At 44.0% G+C, this 20651-nt stretch overlaps 1 non-coding gene across 1 annotated transcript; it reads right to left on the bottom strand.

Moving 5' to 3' along the window:
- Positions 1-16742: 16742 nt before the first annotated feature.
- Positions 16743-16817, bottom strand: Trnas-cga. Its single transcript has one exon. It is a non-coding gene; the product is annotated as a tRNA-Ser (tRNA).
- Positions 16818-20651: the final 3834 nt, after the last annotated feature.

Below are 20651 nucleotides of genomic sequence, written 5' to 3'. Positions count from 1 at the left end.
AGTCTATGCTGCCACTAAACGCCTGATTGATGTTTTTCCTCGACAATGGCGTCATGTGCTGTCTGTGTCATCTATAGTTTACGGTTCGCAGCTACAAATGTTGGTATGTTTTTCAAGATGGAGTTGTGTCGTGGTTGCGTTTGCTGAAGTACGCAACACTGATGCAGCCGATTGTAGAGTGCATCTAACTACTGTATTTACTTGCAAATGAACAAACATTATTCCTAGCTTTGGTTCTTTATTTATGAAGTTAAAAAATGATTCAGTCTACATATGAAGCTAGTAGCAGCTAGTCCCGAATATTACCAATGTACTACAACGCCTTTTTACTTAAAGGACAGTAATTGTGACTAAATTGAATATACTAACTTTACATACATAAACTGAACTGTTCAAATATATTTGTATTTAGTAATTACTCGTTTAATATATCAAGCAACGCATAAAATGAAAATAAAAATATTGATAGCAGCGGAAATTATATCCGAGTAGACGAATAGCCAGTCAGTGCCATTGCATGAACTCCTGCTCCAGAATTTCTCATAATCTGAGCTTTCACAATTTGTTACATCCAATTTCAAAGAAAAAGGAGGGTGTGAGAAGCTAGCAAAGATAAATAAATCTTCAAGGAATTCAGAGTGTTACCCAAATTTAGCTGTCACACCACTGCAAAGTTGGAACAGCTGAAATCGTTAAAACAGAACAAATCCCCAGGTCCAGTAGAATTCCTATCAGATTCTATACCAAATTTGCAGCTGAGTTATTCCCTTTTCACCGCGCGGGATTAGCCGAGCGGTCTCAGGCACTGCAGTCGTGTGACTGTGCGGCTGGTCCCGACGGAGGTTCGAGTCCTCCATCGGACATGGATGTGTGTGTTTGTCCTTAGGATAATTTAGGTTAAGTAGTTTGTAAGCTTAGGGACTGATGACCTTAGCAGTCAAGTCCCATAAGAAAAAAAAAAGGCTCTGAGCACTATGGGACTTAACTTCTGAGGTCATCAGTCCCTTAAATCTAGGAACTACTTAACCCTAACTAACCTAAGGACATCACACACATCCATGAACGAGGCAGGATTCGAACGTGCGACCGTAGCGGTCGTGAGGTTCCAGACTGTAGCGCCTAGAACCACTCGGCCACTTCGGCCGGCCGTCCCATTAGATTTCACACACTCTTGAACATTTTTTATTCCCTTTTCCAACCACAACACACTGTAGATATCTCAGGAAAAACAGTGAAAATGTGTCTGGGGCTGATAGAAAGCTGAAGTCACACCCGTCTACGACGAGCGTAGCAGAAGCAATCCACAAAATTACAGATCCTCCAATATCCATGACGTAAATTTGTACTGCAACTGCGGAAGATGTTCAGAGCACAAATGTGATCATCTAGCAGGAGCAGAATAACCTCCTCCAACGTCAACTAGCACGGATTCGGAAAACATCGATCATGTGAAAACCAACCCGCGCTTTTCTTATGCGCCATCCAGAAAACCATTGAATGAGAGACTCAGATAGATCAAGTATCTCTCGGTTCCAAAAAGCACAGACCCGCTCCATACCATTTCCAGTAAAAAACACTTGAAATGACCCGTGAAACACGTACCAGGTGTAGAAGTATGAAAACGGAATTTCCCTATACGTGGTGTTAGCCGCCACTGTAGGGCCCATGAGACCGCGTCTGTAGCGCCATCTGCTTCCCGTAACGGCTGTCGACGAATGTCAACACACAGCAACCCAAGTTGCGTACATCGATATCTGTTTCAAACCTGTGAACATGTCGAGTTTTGTGCCCACGAACTACGATATGCGCACAGCATTGGTGTTCTGTTATCATTTGAAGAAACCTACTGCAGAATCGTATCGAATGCTTGTCCTAGTTTTCGGCGAACATGCTCTTAGGAAAACACAGTGTTTCGAGTGGATCAAAAATTCAAAAGGGGTGAACTGACGACGAGCGCGGGAAATCACGGAAAAAGTTGGGAGGCAAGGAACTGCGGGCCTTATTCGATGAAGATGATACTCAAACTCAACAGGAACCCACAGAACAAGTTAGTGTGACGCAGAAACCCGTTGAAAGCTATGGGAAAGGTGCAGAAAGTGGCAAAATGGTTTCCGCATGAACTGATTGGAAGACAGCAAGAAATTCGAAAGACTACTTGTGAAATGCTGTTCACCAGATACAAAAGAAAATCGGTTCTCCACCATATAGTGACAGGCGATGAAAAATGGATATACACTCCTGGAAATGGAAAAAAGAACACATTGACACCGGTGTGTCAGACCCACCATACTTGCTCCGGACACTGCGAGAGGGCTGTACAAGCAATGATCACACGCACGGCACAGCGGACACACCAGGAACCGCGGTGTTGGCCGTCGAATGGCGCTAGCTGCGCAGCATTTGTGCACCGCCGCCGTAAGTGTCAGCCAGTTTGCCGTGGCATACGGAGCTCCATCGCAGTCTTTAACACTGGTAGCATGCCGCGACAGCGTGGACGTGAACCGTATGTGCAGTTGACGGACTTTGAGCGAGGGCGTATAGTGGGCATGCGGGAGGCCGGGTGGACGTACCGCCGAATTGCTCAACACGTGAGGCGTGAGGTCTCCACAGTACATCGATGTTGTCGCCAGTGGTCGGCGGAAGGTGCACGTGCTCGTCGACCTGGGACCGGACCGCAGCGACGCACGGATGCACGCCAAGACCGTAGGATCCTACGCAGTGCCGTAGGGGACCGCACCGCCACTTCCCAGCAAATTAGGGACACTGTTGCTCCTGGGGTATCGGCGAGGACCATTCGCAACCGTCTCCATGAAGCTGGGCTACGGTCCCGCACACCGTTAGGCCGTCTTCCGCTCACGCCCCAACATCGTGCAGCCCGCCTCCAGTGGTGTCGCGACAGGTGTGAATGGAGGGACGAATGGAGACGTGTCGTCTTCAGCGATGAGAGTCGCTTCTGCCTTGGTGCCAATGATGGTCGTATGCGTGTTTGGCGCCGTGCAGGTGAGCGCCACAATCAGGACTGCATACGACCGAGGCACACAGGGCCAACACCCGGCATCATGGTATGGAGAGCGATCTCCTACACTGGCCGTACACCACTGGTGATCGTCGAGGGGACACTGAATAGTGCACGGTACATCCAAACCGTCATCGAACCCATCGTTCTACCATTCCTAGAACGGCAAGGGAACTTGCTGTTCCAACAGGACAATGCACGTCCGCATGTATCCCGTGCCACCCAACGTGCTCTAGAAGGTGTAAGTCAACTACCCTGGCCAGCAAGATCTCCGGATCTGTCCCCCATTGAGCGTGTTTGGGACTGGATGAAGCGTCGTCTCACGCGGTCTGCACGTCCAGCACGGACGCTGGTCCCACTGAGGCGCCAGGTGGAAATGGCATGGCAAGCCGTTCCACAGGACTACATCCAGCATCCCTACGATCGTCTCCATGGGAGAATAGCAGCCTGCATTGCTGCGAAAGGTGGATATACACTGTACTAGTGCCGACATTGTGCATGCTCTGTTGCCTGTGTCTATGTGCCTGTGGTTCTGTCAGTGTGATCATGTGATGTATGTGACCCCAGGAATGTGTCAATAAAGTTTCCCCTTCCTGGGACAATGAATTCACGGTGTTCTTATTTCAATTTCCAGGAGTGTATTTTGTTTTGAGAATCTTAAGCGACGTAAATCATGTGAGAATGCAGACAAACCATCGATATTAACTGCAAGACCAAATCGCTTAGGAAAGAAGACAACGGTATGTGTTCGGTGGGATCCGAAGGGTATAATCTATTATGAGCTTGTAAAACCTGGTGAAACCGTTAACACCGTTCGCTGCCAACAGCAGATGGTCGATTTAAATCCAGCATTACGTGAAAAACGACTGGAATATCGAAAAAGGCAACACAAAGTCATATTTCTCCATGATACCTCTGCACCACACACAGCAAAACGGGTCAGGGAAATACTAGGGCATTCGGCTTTTCTCGAGACTTGGCTCCGTACGATTATGGCTCTGAGCACTATGGGACTTAACATCTGAGGTCATCAGTGCCCTAGAACTTAGAACTACTTAAACCTAACTAACCTAAGGACATCACACACATCCATGCCCGAGGCAGGATTCGCACCTGTGATCGTAGCGGTCGCGCGGTTCGAAACTGAAGCTCATAGAACTGCTCGGCCACATCGGCCGGCCGTACGATTATCATCTGCTTGCATCACTGGGACGCGCTCTTGCCGAACAACGATTCAGTTCGTAAGAAAATGTAGCAAAATGGGGAAGAAATGTGTAAATAGCAATGGACATTATTTGAATAAAATCATGTTTATCAGTTTCAAACAACAGATGTGTAATTATTGTAACCAAATACCGGTTTAATATATCTACACCTGGTAAATACATAGCAACTGACAGAATACTTCCTCTATGCTTGTTAGCGAAAGTAAAATTGTGTAGGTTGTTGAGAATTTCTTGGTAGGGTCGATGCAATACGTTATCTTCGATAAAGAGTCATCGACATAAGAAGAAGTAATTTCGGATGTCCCCCAGAAAAGCGTGTTTCAATCCTTCCCGTTCATATTGTATATTAATGGCCCATAACACAATATTATGTCAACAAAATCTTCTGGGTTTACAAGCCATTTCACTTCGAATGATATCTCGAGTTTCCGATAGCTGTCCCTGCCATCTTTATCAGGAGTTAAAAGTCTGTGACTTTCAGAACTGGCGCGGAGTTCTGCTTATACAGATTTAATGCCAGCGTCTGGAAACTTCCAGAGACGGCCCTAATAACACATGAGTGGAAGGCAAGTTTGGCAGTTCCTGGCAGCTTCCGATACCTATCATCTTCTAACGAATGCTGTACCTTCAGATGGTAGTCTTCGGCGTTCAGGACCACAGAGGTATTTCTTACATCAACTGTCAAGACAACCCTCGTTCTCACCTAACAAGCACAAGCAATGTCGTCCTTCCAGCTAATACTGGATTTCGGTGGCTTAGACTTCACTGGGATTCAGCTAGTAGTTAGTACAGCAAATCCACGCACACTGAACGGTAACTGAACGCATACAGTCTTCACCAACCAGCACGTGAGCAAGCGCTACTAAACACTTTACTTCCCAGAGCAAAGATTATTTCTGGTGACGACAATACAGCGTCTGAATTTCAGCATTTGAAACACGTGTTCAGAGAAAATGTTACAGGAAGCGCGGAACTGAAATAGGTTTCAGGTGCTACCGACGGAAGACACCTCGTGAATCGGTAGAAGAGACCAAGCCACGTGCATTTCGTCCGTACTGTGGAGCAACTACATACATAAAAGGTTTTACATCACCTCAGTTCCAAGAGTTCCGGAACCTGTATAGAAAACTGGAACAGAGATCAACATGAAATTAATTTCCGCCCTTTAATTGCTCATAAAAACCACACACTGAATGCTGTACCACCTTACAGCGAGACCTTCTGCTGTATACATCGTTACCTCTGATACCCAGTAGCACGCCCTCTAATATTGACGCATGCCTGTATTCGTTGTGGCATACTATCCACAAGTTCATCAAGACACTGTTGGTCCAGATTGTCCCACTCCTCAACGGCGATTCGGCATAGATCCCTCAGAGTGACTTGTGGGTCACATCGTCCATAAACAGCCCTTTTCAATCTATCCCTGTCATGTTCGATATGGCTTGGAGAACATGCTGGCGACTCTAGTGGAGCGAAGTTGTTATCCTGAACGAAGTCATTCACTAGAAGTGGAAGATACGGGCGCGAATTGTCATCCATGAAGAATGCGTCGCCGATATGCTGCCGATATGGTTGCACTGTTGGTCGGAGGATGGCATTCACGTATCGCACAGCCGTTACGGAGCCTTCCATGACCACCAGCGGCGTACGTCGGCCCCACATCATGCCACCCCAAAACAGCAGGGAACCTCCGCCTTGCTGCACTCACTGGACAGTGTGTCTAAGGCATTCAGCCTGACCTGGTTGCCTCCAAGCACGTCTCCGACGATTGTCTGCTTGAAGTCATATGCGACACTCGTCGGTGAAGAGAACAAGAGGCCAACCCTGAGCGGTCCACTCGGCATGTTGTTGGTCGCATCTGTACCGCGCTGCATGGTGTCACGGTTGCAAATATGGACCTCGCCATGGACGTCGGGAGTGAAGTTGCGCATCGTGCAGTCAATTGCGCACAGTTTGAGTCGCAACATGACGTCCTGTGTTTTGCACAAAAAGCATTATTCAACGTGGTGGCGTTTTTGTCGGTGTTCCTCCTAACCGTAATCCGTAGGCAGCGGTCATCAACTGCAGTAGTAGCCCTTGGGCGGCCTGAGCAAGGCATAACATCGACTGTACCTATCTCTGAGTATCTTCTCCATGTCCGTACAACATCGCTTTGGTTCACTCCAAGACGCCTCGACATTTGCCTTGTTGGGAGTCCTTCCTTCCTTAAAGTACCAATGCGGGCGCGATCGAACCGAGGTATTTACCGTGTAGGCATGGTTGAACTACAAACAACACGAACCGTCTACCTGCTTTCCGATGGAATGATTGGAAGTTATCGGTTGTCAGATCCCCTCCGTTTATTAGGCGCTGCTCATGCATGGTTGTTTGCGTCTTTGGGAAGGTTTAGTTCAAATGGTTCAAATGGCTCTGAGCACTATGGAATTTTATATCTGAAGTCATCAGTGCCCTAGAACTTAGAACTCCTTTAACCTAATTAACCAAAGGACATCACACACATCCATGGCCGAGGCAGGAATCGAACCTGCGACTGTAGCAGTCGAGCGGTTCCGGGCTGAAGGGCTTAGAACCGCTCGGCCACCCTGGCCGGCGCGGGTTTAGTGACCCCTTTGACTAGTCAAAGGGACTGTGTCTCTGATACAATATCCATAGTCAACTTCTATCTTCAGTAGATTTGGGAACCGGGGTGATGAAAAACTTTTTTGATGTGTCCACTAGCAGGACGGCAGGCGTGTTTAGAGACGTCGACCCCAGAGCAGTCTTTCGGCTCGCCTCCAAGACAAGGGACGTCTTACCCTGCTTTAAACACAACATAGGTCTTAGAGTTCCTGGTGTGTATGGTGTCTGCTCTGAATTTTGCAGCACTCACATACGTCACACTATGCGCACTGTTACTGAGCATTGCGTAGAGCACTCACAGCATACTAAACAATGGGAACTTGAAAAGGCGGCAGTCACTGCACACTACACAATGGGAACTTGAAAACTCGGCAGTCACTTCACACTACACAATGGGAACTTGAAAAGTCGGCAGTGGCTTCACATTGCCTAGAAAACAGGCAAGATTCCCTTATAAGAGAAGCTACCGAAATTACAATTAACAGCATCCATTTTATCAGAAACCAGGAGTAGACACATATTGGGGTTAGCGGGCAGTCTTTGGTCATTGAGCGAAACCGGATATTTAGGTATGACGCCTATAGGGAGGTGTGAGCTGCAGTTTTAAACGTGACGCCTACTGACGTCACACACAACGGACACCTTGAGCGCGAGATCGCAAGTTCAATCTTGAGTAAGACTCATTTTAAAGTGTTGCGTTAACAATAATGACAGGAGAAATATTAGCTGCCACTGAAACATCATGTCCGTCAGGGGGTGACACAAAATGTGTTTTCGGGATGTGCCAAGATCAACATTCTATTAAATGTATGTGTTATACTTCACAAAGTGGACATCATACACATTCAAAAAATGTTCAGTATAATCCATTAACTCCCACCATGAACACCAAATGAAAAATCGTGCACCACAGTGATCATAAAGGTTCGCACCATCAAGATTGAAGGTGAACGCCTTGGGAGTTACAAACAATGCAGGACTTTCAGCTAGGTATCCGTCCTTAAGGAATTACCCAATTATTCCGATGTGGTTTAATATAAAACTGATGAAAACTGACAAAATGTGATGACATGCAACCGAATACGGAAAAGCCTGCCGGCCGCTGTGGCTGAGCGGTTCTAGGCGCTTCAGTCCGGAACCGCGCTGCTACTACGGTCGCAGGTTCGAATCCTGCCTCGGGCACGGATGTGTGTAATGTCCTTATGTCAGTTAGGTTTAAGTAGTTCTAAGCTTAGGGTGCGGATGACCTCTGAGGTTAAGTCCCATAGTGCTCAGAGCCATTTGAAGCATTTTTTAAAATGTCTCCAGAAGAGCTTATCGTGAAAGTGGCTGTCCTTCGAGGCGTAACTGTAGATAGGAAGGGAAAAAAAGAAGGCTGAATTTGTCCGGTGGTTTCAGGCGATGCCATACACTTTCCAGGAAGGATAGCTTGCTCTAAAGGAGTATGGTTTTTATACGCAGACCAGGAATCAAGCAAAAGCAAGTTATTCTGAAAAGCTATTGGCCAAAAGCAGTGCTCATACCATAGTTGAAGTTCTCTTACACCTATTTTCCCCCTCTTGCTTGCTTTGACGTAAATATTACCTGCCACTCTTGCAATACCATTCATACGAGAAATAATCCTAGAACGGTAGATCACCTCCACCTTCCCAGAGTACAGTAAATTACTTTGCAGTTACTTTACCATCTAAATTAACAATGAGTATAACTGTATACGAATACTTTAAAGCGTTGATGTTAGTTGATTTTGGTACAAGTTTCTTAATACCTCTAATTTCCAGGGCTCCTTTCATGTGCTTTCAGTCTTCAAATCCCGATTAGTATGAGTCGAAAACAAATTTCAGACTGAATGATATGTTAGCCTACCTCAACTAAAAATTTTCTGGCCGATTCCGCAGTTTCCTGTTCATCGTCAAGCTGACGATTTGTTTGAAACTTCGTTACCTTACGTCTTCCGCTTGCAGTTATCCAACAATTCACTGCTTTTATTGAAATTACTGCATTCTATGTCGCGCAGAGCTAGATGTGCATATAAAGTAGTAGGTCGCTACCGCGCATGTCCCGTAAATTGTATCGGGCATCCTTGAAACGCTGAAACATCAGTTGTTGTAACAACTGCGGCTTGTCCTCCATTGAATAGCTGTAGATTTGTACTGAATGTTGAACAGTACTTATTGCTACGGACTTACTCGAAATCTGTTCCCAATTGCATTTTACAGAGCTGCGGATGATCTTACATCAATATAATTATGTTCAGTATCCGCTCCTTGGACAACGATTGTGCATTCCTACTTTTCACTGGAGACTGGATTTGTGCTTCCCTGCCCGACAAGGATGATGAAATACGAGGTTCGAGACCTGTTTCGATACCATTTTCACTTGTTAAGCACGTACTGTCATCATTGTAGTCTCCATGTACATTGTCCGCGCAGTCGAGCGTATACGTCACCTCACGTTCCACTGACTCACTTTGGAGAAACGCTAATACTTCATCTGCCACTTATTTCTCACACAGCAAAATTCCTTGGCTTCCTTTCTGTCGAAATCTCAACTTCTGCGAGTGTTGTTGTAGGCATAATGCAGTGTCCGGTTTGTTTATCGTTGTGCTTTGTATGGACATCACTAGCACTGTAGCACTGTTCAGAGCCAGTCGTCGGCTAACCAGTTCAGTAGAACCAATTCATTTGTCTGTGTGTGTATGTGTGTGTGTGTGTGTGTGTGTGTGTGTGTGTGTGTGTCTGTGTGTATAAGTACAATATAACTTCTGCACAATTTCAGTGCAGTAATGTTTTCATTGTAAATGAGTATTATAGTAGTTCTATTACATGTTTATTACCTTATAAATAAAAAAACTTCTTTTGTTTTAAAGTCAGTGAATTAGTGTTTGTAAAATGATTCTTCCCTGTCGTGTTCATTAAAAAAATGACGATCATTCCACTTGGGACCTGTGGAAGGTACATTAGCTAATTTGTTTCAGATGTAAATATTTGTCATGTATTATTGTTTTTCTGACATATTCTACATCCTGGAGGACCTCCTCACTACGGATCAATTGGAATGAAAGTAAACCTAATCTAATCTACACTATTGGCCATTAAAATTGCTACAATATGTGAGACAATTGTGAGACAATTGTAGACAATATGTGAGTAGTGGAATGCCGAATATATCGCTGGTCTTTTCCTCGTCAGTTCCGCGTTGGGACGGAGCTGCTGCTAGCTCCCTAACTTGTCTCTCGTGCCTGCTTCACTTCTGCCCCCCCCCCCCCCCCCGGAAGGTTCGACATGTTGGCATTACATCTGTATCAGCAGCACACCATCCTAGCTCCGGTAGTTGGCAATTTTAACTTCTATTGACGATGGGAGAGACAGGTATCGAAAGCTTGAGTAGCCTCATTTTGTTTATTATTTTCTTAGTGTTTTATTTGTTGCATATGATGCAGATATCTGTAATGAAGTTCTGTCAAAGTATTCAGTCATACCTTGAGGCGAATTCAAAGTGGTGCAGAGACTGGCAACTATATTAAAACGTTCAGAAGTGACTTGTGCATGTCACGTAACTGACTGTGGAACCTTCCCATTGCATCCTCTGTACTTCTCCGAATAGATTTGTGATACATTCTTACCACTACTGACGAACATTATAGAACTTGGTTAGTTCATATTATTGTGTTCATACAGGTTTTAATTAAGACTGAGTTTTTTAATTACGTAAACTAATGTGTAATCCTTGCATCTTTTAGACAATTCGCTCTGTATTTTGATATGTACATTTGCTCTGGTATAGACTTCACTTTATATATTTTAATTACGTCAATTAATATTCAACATTTGCATCTTTTAGACAGATTGCTCTTTATTTTAATTTTAATATGTACTTATTGCCTCTGTTATAACCTTCACTGTATAGACCTGAAGATGACGTAATGTATCGTCTAAACTGGTAGCCTAAAAATAAAAGTAAAACCTAAATAACGGTGACTGGCATTGTTTTATTGGATGAAAATTTGTGTCGGACAGCATGTCGAATTCGGGTTTTCGCTTATCGTGAGCTTCAGGCTATCCAGGCACTCTTCATTGCCAGACCGATAAACTGCATATATCGTCGTCCCTGCGTACGATCTGTACTCGCACACACATGCAATTCTCGCAAATGGCAGAAATTTTAGTTGAATGTCTCTGCCCGGTATTGGCGGATAAAATGCTGGGTGCTATTGACAAAGGATTTCAGATCGATTCCGTATTCCTGGATTTCCGGAAGGCTTTTGACACTGTACCACACAAGCGGCTCGTCGTAAAATTGCGTGCTTATGGAATATCGTCTCAGTTATGTGACTGGATTTGCGATTTACTGTCGGAGAGGTCACAGTTCGTAGTAACTGACGGAAAGTCATCGAGTAAAACAAAAGTGATTTCAGGCGTTCCGAAAGGTAGTGTTATAGGCCCTTTACTGTTCCTTATCTACATAAACGATTTGGGAGACAATCTGAGCAGCCGTCTTCGGTTGTTTGCAGATGACGCTGTCGTTTATCGACTAATAAAGTCATCAGAAGATCAAAACAAACCGCAAAACGATTTAGAAAAGATATCTGAATGGTGAGAAAATTGGCAGTTGATGCTAAATAACGAAAAGTGTGAAGTCATCCACATGAGAACTAAAAGGAACTCGTTAAACTTCGGTTACACGATAAATCAGTATAATCTAAAAGCCGTAAATTCAATTAAGTACCTAGGTATTACAATTACGAACAACTTAAATTGGAAAGAAGACATAGAAAATGTTGTGGGGAAGGCTAATCAAAGGCTGCGTTTTATTGGCATGACACTTAGAAAATGTAAAAGATCTACTAAGGAGACTGCGTACGCTACGCTTGTGCGTCCTCTATTAGACTACTGCTGCGCGATGTGGGATCCTTACCAGGTAGGACTGAAGGAGTACGTCGAAAAAGTTCAAAGAAAGGCAGCACGTCTTCTATTATTGTGAAATATGAGAGGGAGTGTTACAGAAATCATATAGGATTTGGGCTGGAAATCATTAAAAGAAAGGCGTTTTTCATTGCGACATAATCTTCTCATGAAATTTCAATCACCAACTTTCTCCTCCGAATGCGAAAATATTTTGTTCACACCGACCTACATAGGGCGGAACGACCATCACGGTAAAATAAGGGAAATCAGAGCTCGTACGGAAAGATATAGGGGTTCATTCTTTCCGCGCGCTGTATGAGATTGGAATAATACAGAATTGTCCAGGTGTTTCGATGAACCCTCTGCCAGACACTTAAATGTGATTTGCAGAGTATCCATGTAGATGTAGATGTAGAATAAGACACTGCAGTGCATGTATTACTAAGGGTAATGATGCAATGGTCCTTCGGACATGCATGTCGTATCGTATAGTACTTTCGAAAAATTTCGTATGCGCTCTCATTTCTCTGATTTACGTCTTCTGGCAAGATAAATGCTACGAGAAGTAATCTGTTGTCTAGCTCTCCTTGGTACGTGATGTTGTTGTTGTTGTTGTTGTTGTTGTTGCTGGCATTGTCGTTGTCGTCGTCAAGGTCTTCACAGGGTGTTTTATGAAGCTCTACACACTAGTGCATCCGGCTCAAACCTCATCTCTCCTTAACTACTGCAAACTACGTCCGGTTGAACGTAATACTATATTCAGACCTTGATCTCCAGATACAATTTTTACATCCTACATTTACCCCATTACAGAACTGACAATTCCTGGATGTCACAGGATGTGTCCTACCAACCGATTCCTTCGTTTGATCGAATTATGGCATAAACCTTTTTTCTCCACCAATTATGTTCACTGCTTCCTCATTACGAATTGCCGGCCTCGGTGGCCGTGCGGTTCTAGGCGCTCCAGTCCGGAGCCGCGCTGCTGCTACGGTCGCAGGTTCGAATCCTGCCTCGGGCATGGGTGTGTGTGATGTCCTTAGGTTAGTTAGGTTTAAGTAGTTCTAAGTTCTAGGGGACTAATGACCACAGCAGTTGAGTCCCATAGTGCTCAGTGCCATTTGAACCATTACGAATTCCATACATCCATGTAAGCTTCAACACTCTCTTGTAACACAACACTTCAGAACCTTATACTGGCTTCTTGTCTTCTGAAGGCCCTGTCCCAACTACCCTATAACCGAAAGGCAAATCTCACGGTTCAATATTAGAATCAGTCCTGTCTGTCAAACGCAAGTCTGCCAGCCCTCCTCTCTAATTAACCTCCCATTCAGAACCAACTCCAGCGACCTCACTCTCTCACTCCTGTTCTCTGTTACAAAGAATTTAATTTTTCGCTCAGTCTCAGTCAAGTAATTACTAGTGAGCGTTCAATTAAACAAATTACTTTCATTAATTTAGATAAATGGCCGCCTATGTAAAGTAGTTTTGAGGAAACCACTTACTTCAGTAAATGAAAAGTAATGCAATTCATTACTTCAGATTAAGAAAAGAATCAATAAATCTAAACCGTCTTTTGTATCTTCAAATGGCCACGGTATGTCTGGACTGTGAGCTATCTATCGGAATATACAATGACGGACTGCAGATTGGCCATTAATAGACACCATCACTTACTACATCCTTATCTTCGTTCTTGTTCAGTACATGTTGTAACAGTGCAGTATGTATGGATAAAACCGAAGCGTCTTCATATGATTAAACCACACACCTGAAAGCTTAGTGTTTCTAAAAATACTGTGAAAGCCTTTAACATGAAAATATTCACTGTACCAGACTCTAATTTCAGGTAAACTCAACATTGAAAAGTAGAATAAACTTAGCGAAGTGTAGGCTCTGACTACCTTGGAAAGCCGTTTTTGGGCCTTAAGACATGAGAAAACAGTATTATTCTATCAATATTAAATCCAGCACTGTATTAATTAAAGTACTGTGTAAGTTTTTAAGTTATCTATCTGCAGTGATTTAACAAACTGTTAATTATACGTACTTACTTGCAAAGCTGAGGATGTGTCGCTACAAAACCGGTTAAAAACTTCATAAACGTATTGTGAATCACTGCAACTGGACGTGTATAAGTAAAAGAAACAGTCGTATAGTAACTTTAAGATGCGTATGTGCACGAGCAGCTTTATATTACCAAACAATATTTCATTTATTTCCACTATAATACTGTGAACACGTAATTATTCCCCTATTTTAAATTCGTTCAGGCAGAATAACACGTAGCAGTTATATTCTCAGGTAACGAATAAGCTGGCCTCTCTTATATCTCTTTCATGAGCTTAGTAAAAAGTGAGATTAACACTATCACTCTTCCTGAAGAAATTAAATACAAAAATACTTTTTCTTTTAAATGGTCTCAGGAAAGTGCTGATTATTATATTTGAGGTCTGAGTGTGCATTAATGACTTAAAAACTGCTACTTCTCGTTTTAATAATCCTATGCAAAAGTATTGATATGCTGAATGGCTGAAGAAATATCTGGTTTGTACGAGACATGTAAAGATAATCACTCTGACAGTTCACACTATCTCAGTTACAGCGAAGCAGTACTAATTATCACTTCATTGATCAGTCCAATGATTTAAAGTCTTTTCTAGTCACACGCGAAGTTACGTTAGGTGGAATGACTGGAAGGGTAATTTTTAATCTTTCACAATCGAGAGATCAAATAGTGAAGCAGCAGAGGATCAAATAGGGGAAAAGACAGGGCCTTGTACAAATCCTTGGACTACACAGGAGGTATTGAATTCAACTGATGAAAGAATAAAAATGCAGTAAATGAAGCAGACGAAAGTGAGTGGAAACGTCTAGAAAATGAGATTGACATGAAGGGCAAAATGCCTAAACGGGAATGGCTAGAGGTCAAATGTAAGGCTTCAGAGGCATGTATAACTAGGGAAAGATAGATACTGCCTACAGGACAACTAAAGACTGATTTGGAGGAAAGAGATGCAGATGTATAAACATCAAGAGCTCAGACAGAAAACCAGTCCTAAGCAAAGGAAAACTGAAAGTTGGAAGGAGTATATAGAGGATCTCTAAAAGAGAGTTAAACTTGAATGCAGCATTACAAAAATTGAAGAGGACGTAGATGAAGGTGAAATGGGAGATATGATATTGCGAGAAGAATTTGACAGAACACTGAAAGACTAAACAAGACCCCGAGAAAAGACGACGTTCCGCCAGAACTACTGATAGCCGTCGCAGAACAAGCCGTAACAACAGTCTCCCATCTCTTGTGCAAGATGAATGACACAGGCGAAATATCGTCAGACTCCGAGAAGAATATAATAATTCCTATTCCAAAGAAAGCAGATGCTGACAGTTGTGGATATTACCGAACTATAATTTTAAAAAACCATGCGTGCGAAACACTAACAGGAATTGCTTACGCAGCATTGAAAGAACAGGTAGAAGCCGACCTCGGGAATGATGTTTGGATTCCGGAGAAACATCGGAACAAGCTAGGTAATACTGACCCTACAGCGTCTGTGAGAAAATGGGTTAAGAAAAGGCCAATCCATGTTTATAGCATTTGTAGACTTAGAGAAAGTTTTTGACAATGTTGACTGGAATACTCTTTTTGCAGTTCGGAAGTTAGCAGGGGTAAAATATAGCGAGCGAAAGGCTGCTTACAACTTGTACAGAAACCAGACGGTATCTATAAGAGTCAACGGTCATGAAAAGAAAGCAGTGGTCGAGAAGGGAGTGAGATAGGCTTGTAGCCTATCCGCTGTGTTGTTCAATCTGTAAAACGAGCAAAGAGTGAATGAAACAAAAGAAAAATTTGGAGTAGGAATGAACCTTCAGGGAGAAGAAATAAAAACTTTGATGTATCCCGATGACATGGTACTTTTATTAGACGTAGCAAAAGACCTGGAAAAGCAGTTGAACGGAATGGTCAGTGACTTGAAAGGAGAATATAGAATGAAAATCAAAAAAATGCGAAACAAGGATAATGGAATGTACTCGAATTAAGTTAGGTGATGCTGGGGGAATAGATTAGAGAGAAAGACACTTAAGGTAGTAGATGAGGTTTGCTATTTGGGCAGCAAAATATATGATGGATGGCCGAGGATATAAAACACAGTTTCCCACCGGCAAGAAAAGCGTATCTGAAGAAGAGTAATTTATTAACATCGAGTGTAGGTTTAAGTGTTAGGAAGTATTTTGTAATAGTATTTCTATAAAGTATAGTCATAGACGGAAGGGAAAAATGGACGATAAAGAGATTAGACAAAAAGAAAATAGAGGATTTTGAATTGTGGTTGTCCAAAGATTGCTAAAGATTAGGTGATGAAATCTTATAACTAATGAGGACGTACTGAACAGAATTGGGGATAAAATATTTTGTGGCGTACCAGACTAGATGAGATGATCGATTGATAAAACACATTCTGAGACATCAAGGGGTCACCAATTCCGTAAAGGTGGTAAGCGTGGGGGATAAAAAAAATGGTTCAAATGGCTCTGAGCACTATGGGACTTAACATCTATGGTCATCAGCCCCCTAGAACTTAGAACTACTTAAACCTAACTAACCTAAGGACAGCACACAACACCCAGCCATCACGAGGCAGAGAAAATCCCTGACCCCGCCGGGAATCGAACCCGGGAACCCGGGCGGGGGAAGCGAGAACGTTACCGCACGACCACGAGAGGCGGGCGTGGGGGATAAAAATCGTACAGGTAGGCCAAGAGATGAATACAGAAAGCAGATTCAGAAGGATGTAGTTTGCAGTATCGAAGATGAAAGCTCTTGCCCAGGTTAGGGTAGCATGGAGAATTGCATTCACCCGTTCTTTGGACTGAAGACCACATCAACAACTACACCTTCCAGAATGAGATTTTCACTCTGCAGCGGAGTGTGCACTGATATGAAACTTCCTGGCAGATTAAAACTGTTTGCCGGACCGAGACTCGAACTCGGGACCTTTGCCTTTCGCGGGCAAGTGCTCTACCAACTGAGCTACCCAAGCACGACTCACGCCCTGTCCTCACAGCTTTACTTCTGCCAGTACCTCGCCTCCTAGAAGGTTCGCAGGAAGTTTGGAAGGTAGGAGGCGAGGTACTGGCAGAAGTAAAGCTGTGAGGACAGGGCGTGAGTCGTGCTTGGGTAGCTCAGTTGGTAGAGCACTTGCCCGCGAAAGGCAAAGGTCCCGAGTTCGAGTCTCGGTCCGGCACACAGTTTTAATCTGCCAGGAAGCTTCAACAACACATTGTTTCTTTACGGTTTATACTGTTCAAAACTAGCAAAAAATTTTAATCTACACGCTGTCTCAAATATATATAACACTTCGCCCTTCCCTTTTTTTGCGGCCGTATTCAACATATTTTGTGTTGGTTCAAATGGCTCTGAGCACTATGGGACTCAACTGCTGAGGTCATTAGTCCCCTAGAACTGAGAACTAGTTAAACCTAACTAACCTAAGGACATCACAAACATCCATGCCCGAGGCAGGATTCGAACCTGCGACCGTAGCGGTCTTGCGGTTCCAGACTGCAGCGCCTTTAACCGCACGGCCACTTCGGCCGGCTATTTTTGTGTTAAGTCGGTAATTGCTCTTAGGTATGGCTTCACATACCACGGATTTGTATGTACGCTATCTTCTTCAAGTACCATTACGATCATTACTATAAGTAATTTAGATAATTTATTAGAGGCCAGTAACTGGTATTTAGAGCAGAAACTCTCCACAGTACGTCCACTTTAATTTTCTTCTTGTGATATGTTGCACATTAGCCAGAGCTGTTTGAGAGTATACTCCACTACAATTACAGCAACTGCATTTTGTTACCTCCCCACTATATGTTTCTGTATGAAATTTAGTCCAACTTCAAATCCAAATCTATAAAAAATCTACGTACTGCCAAAACTATGTACCTACAAACCTTTTTCCAACTTAAACTCGAATGATAACTTATGACTAAACAGAACATAATTTGAATTGCACTGTAGCTGGTCTGAATACAATTTGTCTTTATAGTAAATGCGCAACTAAAGTAAAACAATTGTCTGGTTCAAATCAAAATTTCCACCTACGTCGCGCCTTCGCAACATTGTTGCAGACTTCTCGAAAGGATAACAGCAAACAGCAAGCAGGCAGTGGCTAAGCTAGAGTACTATTTTTTACATTAAATTTACAGACAATATTGAACCTGGTACTTACCACATGATGCAAAGTGGTTATGGGTAATGATAAACATTTAAACAGTGGGATAGAAAGAGTAATTATTCCTGTGAATTTACACTCCTGGAGGTTGAAATAAGAACACCGTGAATTCATTGTCCCAGGAAGGGGAAACTTTATTGACACATTCCTGGGGTCAGATACATCACATGATCACACTGACAGAACCACAGGCACATAGACACAGGCAACAGAGCATGCACAATGTCGGCACTAGTACAGTGTATATCCACCTTTCGCAGCAATGCAGGCTGCTATTCTCCCATGGAGACGATCGTAGAGATGCTGGATGTAGTCCTGTGGAACGGCTTGCCATGCCATTTCCACCTGGCGCCTCAGTTGGACCAGCGTTCGTGCTGGACGTGCAGACCGCGTGAGACGACACTTCATCCAGTCCCAAACATGCTCAATGGGGGACAGATCCGGAGATCTTGCTGGCCAGGGTTGTTGACTTACACCTTCTAGAGCACGTTGGGTGGCACGGGATACATGCGGACGTGCATTGTCCTGTTGGAACAGCAAGTTCCCTTGCCGGTCTAGGAATGGTAGAACGATGGGTTCGATGACGGTTTGGATGTACCGTGCACTACTCAGTGTCCCCTCGACGATCACCAGTGGTGTACGGCCAGTGTAGGAGATCGCTCCCCACACCATGATGCCGGGTGTTGGCCCTGTGTGCCTCGGTCGTATGCAGTCCTGATTGTGGCGCTCACCTGCACGGCGCCAAACACGCATACGACCATCATTGGCACCAAGGCAGAAGCGACTCTCATCGCTGAAGACGACACGTCTCCATTCGCCCCTCCATTCACGCCTGTCGCGACACCACTGGAGGCGGGCTGCACGATGTTGGGGCGTGAGCGGAAGACGGGCTAACGGTGTGCGGGACCGTAGCCCAGCTTCATGGAGACGGTTGCGAATGGTCCTCGCCGATACCCCAGGAGCAACAGTGTCCCTAATTTGCTGGGAAGTGGCGGTGCGGTCCCCTACGGCACTGCGTAGGATCCTACGGTCTTGGCGTGCATCCGTGCGTCGCTGCGGTCCGGTCCCAGGTCGACGGGCACGTGCACCTTCCGCCGACCACTGGCGACAACATCGATGTACTGTGGAGACCTCACGCCCCACGTGTTGAGCAATTCGGCGGTACGTCCACCCGGCCTCCCGCATGCCCACTATACGCCCTCGCTCAAAGTCCGTCAACTGCACATACGGTTCACGTCCACGCTGTCGCGGCATGCTACCAGTGTTAAAGACTGCGATGGAGCTCCGTATGCCACGGCAAACTGGCTGACACTGACGGCGGCGGTGCACAAATGCTGCGCAGCTAGCGCCATTCGACGGCCAACACCGCGGTTCCTGGTGTGTCCGCTGTGCCGTGCGTGTGATCATTGCTTGTACAGCCCTCTCGCAGTGTCCGGAGCAAGTATGGTGGGTCTGACACACCGGTGTCAATGTGTTCTTTTTTCCATTTCCAGGAGTGTATATTCCAAGAAACGAGTATAGAATAATCCACGTATCCAAGAAGACAGAATAACATTTGCATTGGTCTGAACAATTCTATGCTTAATGAACAACGAACTGAAGAGGGTGCAGTGTTAACAGAGAATTTCGGTAAAAGACCAAACAGCCTAATTAGTTGATATCTTAATGAATGACTCAGGGAAATAGTGCTCTCTCTTTCAGCTTTGAGGCAGTTAAATAGCTGCCAACAATTTTTCTTATAGATTAGCTGTGCAGTGCTGCAGCCTTACATCAAATTTCGTTTCTTGAGAGATAATAACATTATTGAAAATTTATATTCTCTTCACTTTTCAATATATATCATCATATTCATCCTTGCAATAAATGTTTCTTCATCTGACAGATACAACCGCAATTCAGCACAGTCCATTCATCCCACTTTCGAACCAAGGGTGAATCAGACAGGGCAGAGGCAAAGACCATGCCACAACAAGACAAAAGATTGTTTAACAGCAACATAACTTGCTCTCTCTCCTTTGTGCACATCGATAACTTGCAAAAGTCAAAACGACATGCCTACCTTAAAACTTACGCTTTAATTATTGCAGTTCTACTCTATACACAAATGATCACAGAATACTGTCCAGTTTCTGAACGAATAAATACGACACATTGCATGCTAAATTTACTACGGCCAGACAGTTATATACCCAAAATCTGGACTCGGTTGACGGGCCTCGCACACTACATGTTACTCCACGATTCCATAATTCAGACCGTGTATTTGTCTTTCATTATGTTCTGGAGCGCACAATAACTTTCCGTACCCTCCAAGTCATCTGTATTTTTTCCGTTTCAGACATACATTAAGTGTCGATATTGATAATGGTGAGATTGTACATCAAATCTCACATTATCATTCTCGTTGACGTTCTACACTGCTATTGTTACAGTGAATTGTCTCAGAAAGTAGAGGAAAGAAGAATAACAAACAAAATATCTATACTGGGCTTTAAAATAAGTGTCGTCATCTACAACACACTTCTGACGTGGGTTGTACAGCTGTTTGAAACTGTCAGCAAACGCTTATTGTGGAATCTTTCGAAACATGGTAGCCACGCGTTGTTGGGTATTTGCATCATTATCCGATACGAGACATGGT

The sequence above is a fragment of the Schistocerca americana genome, chromosome 9 (genome assembly GCF_021461395.2).
Source record: "Schistocerca americana isolate TAMUIC-IGC-003095 chromosome 9, iqSchAmer2.1, whole genome shotgun sequence".
In the NCBI taxonomy this organism is placed as follows: domain Eukaryota; kingdom Metazoa; phylum Arthropoda; class Insecta; order Orthoptera; family Acrididae; genus Schistocerca; species Schistocerca americana.
Note: the sequence above shows the minus strand (reverse complement) of the source record. Positions and strands in the feature narration are given on the sequence as shown.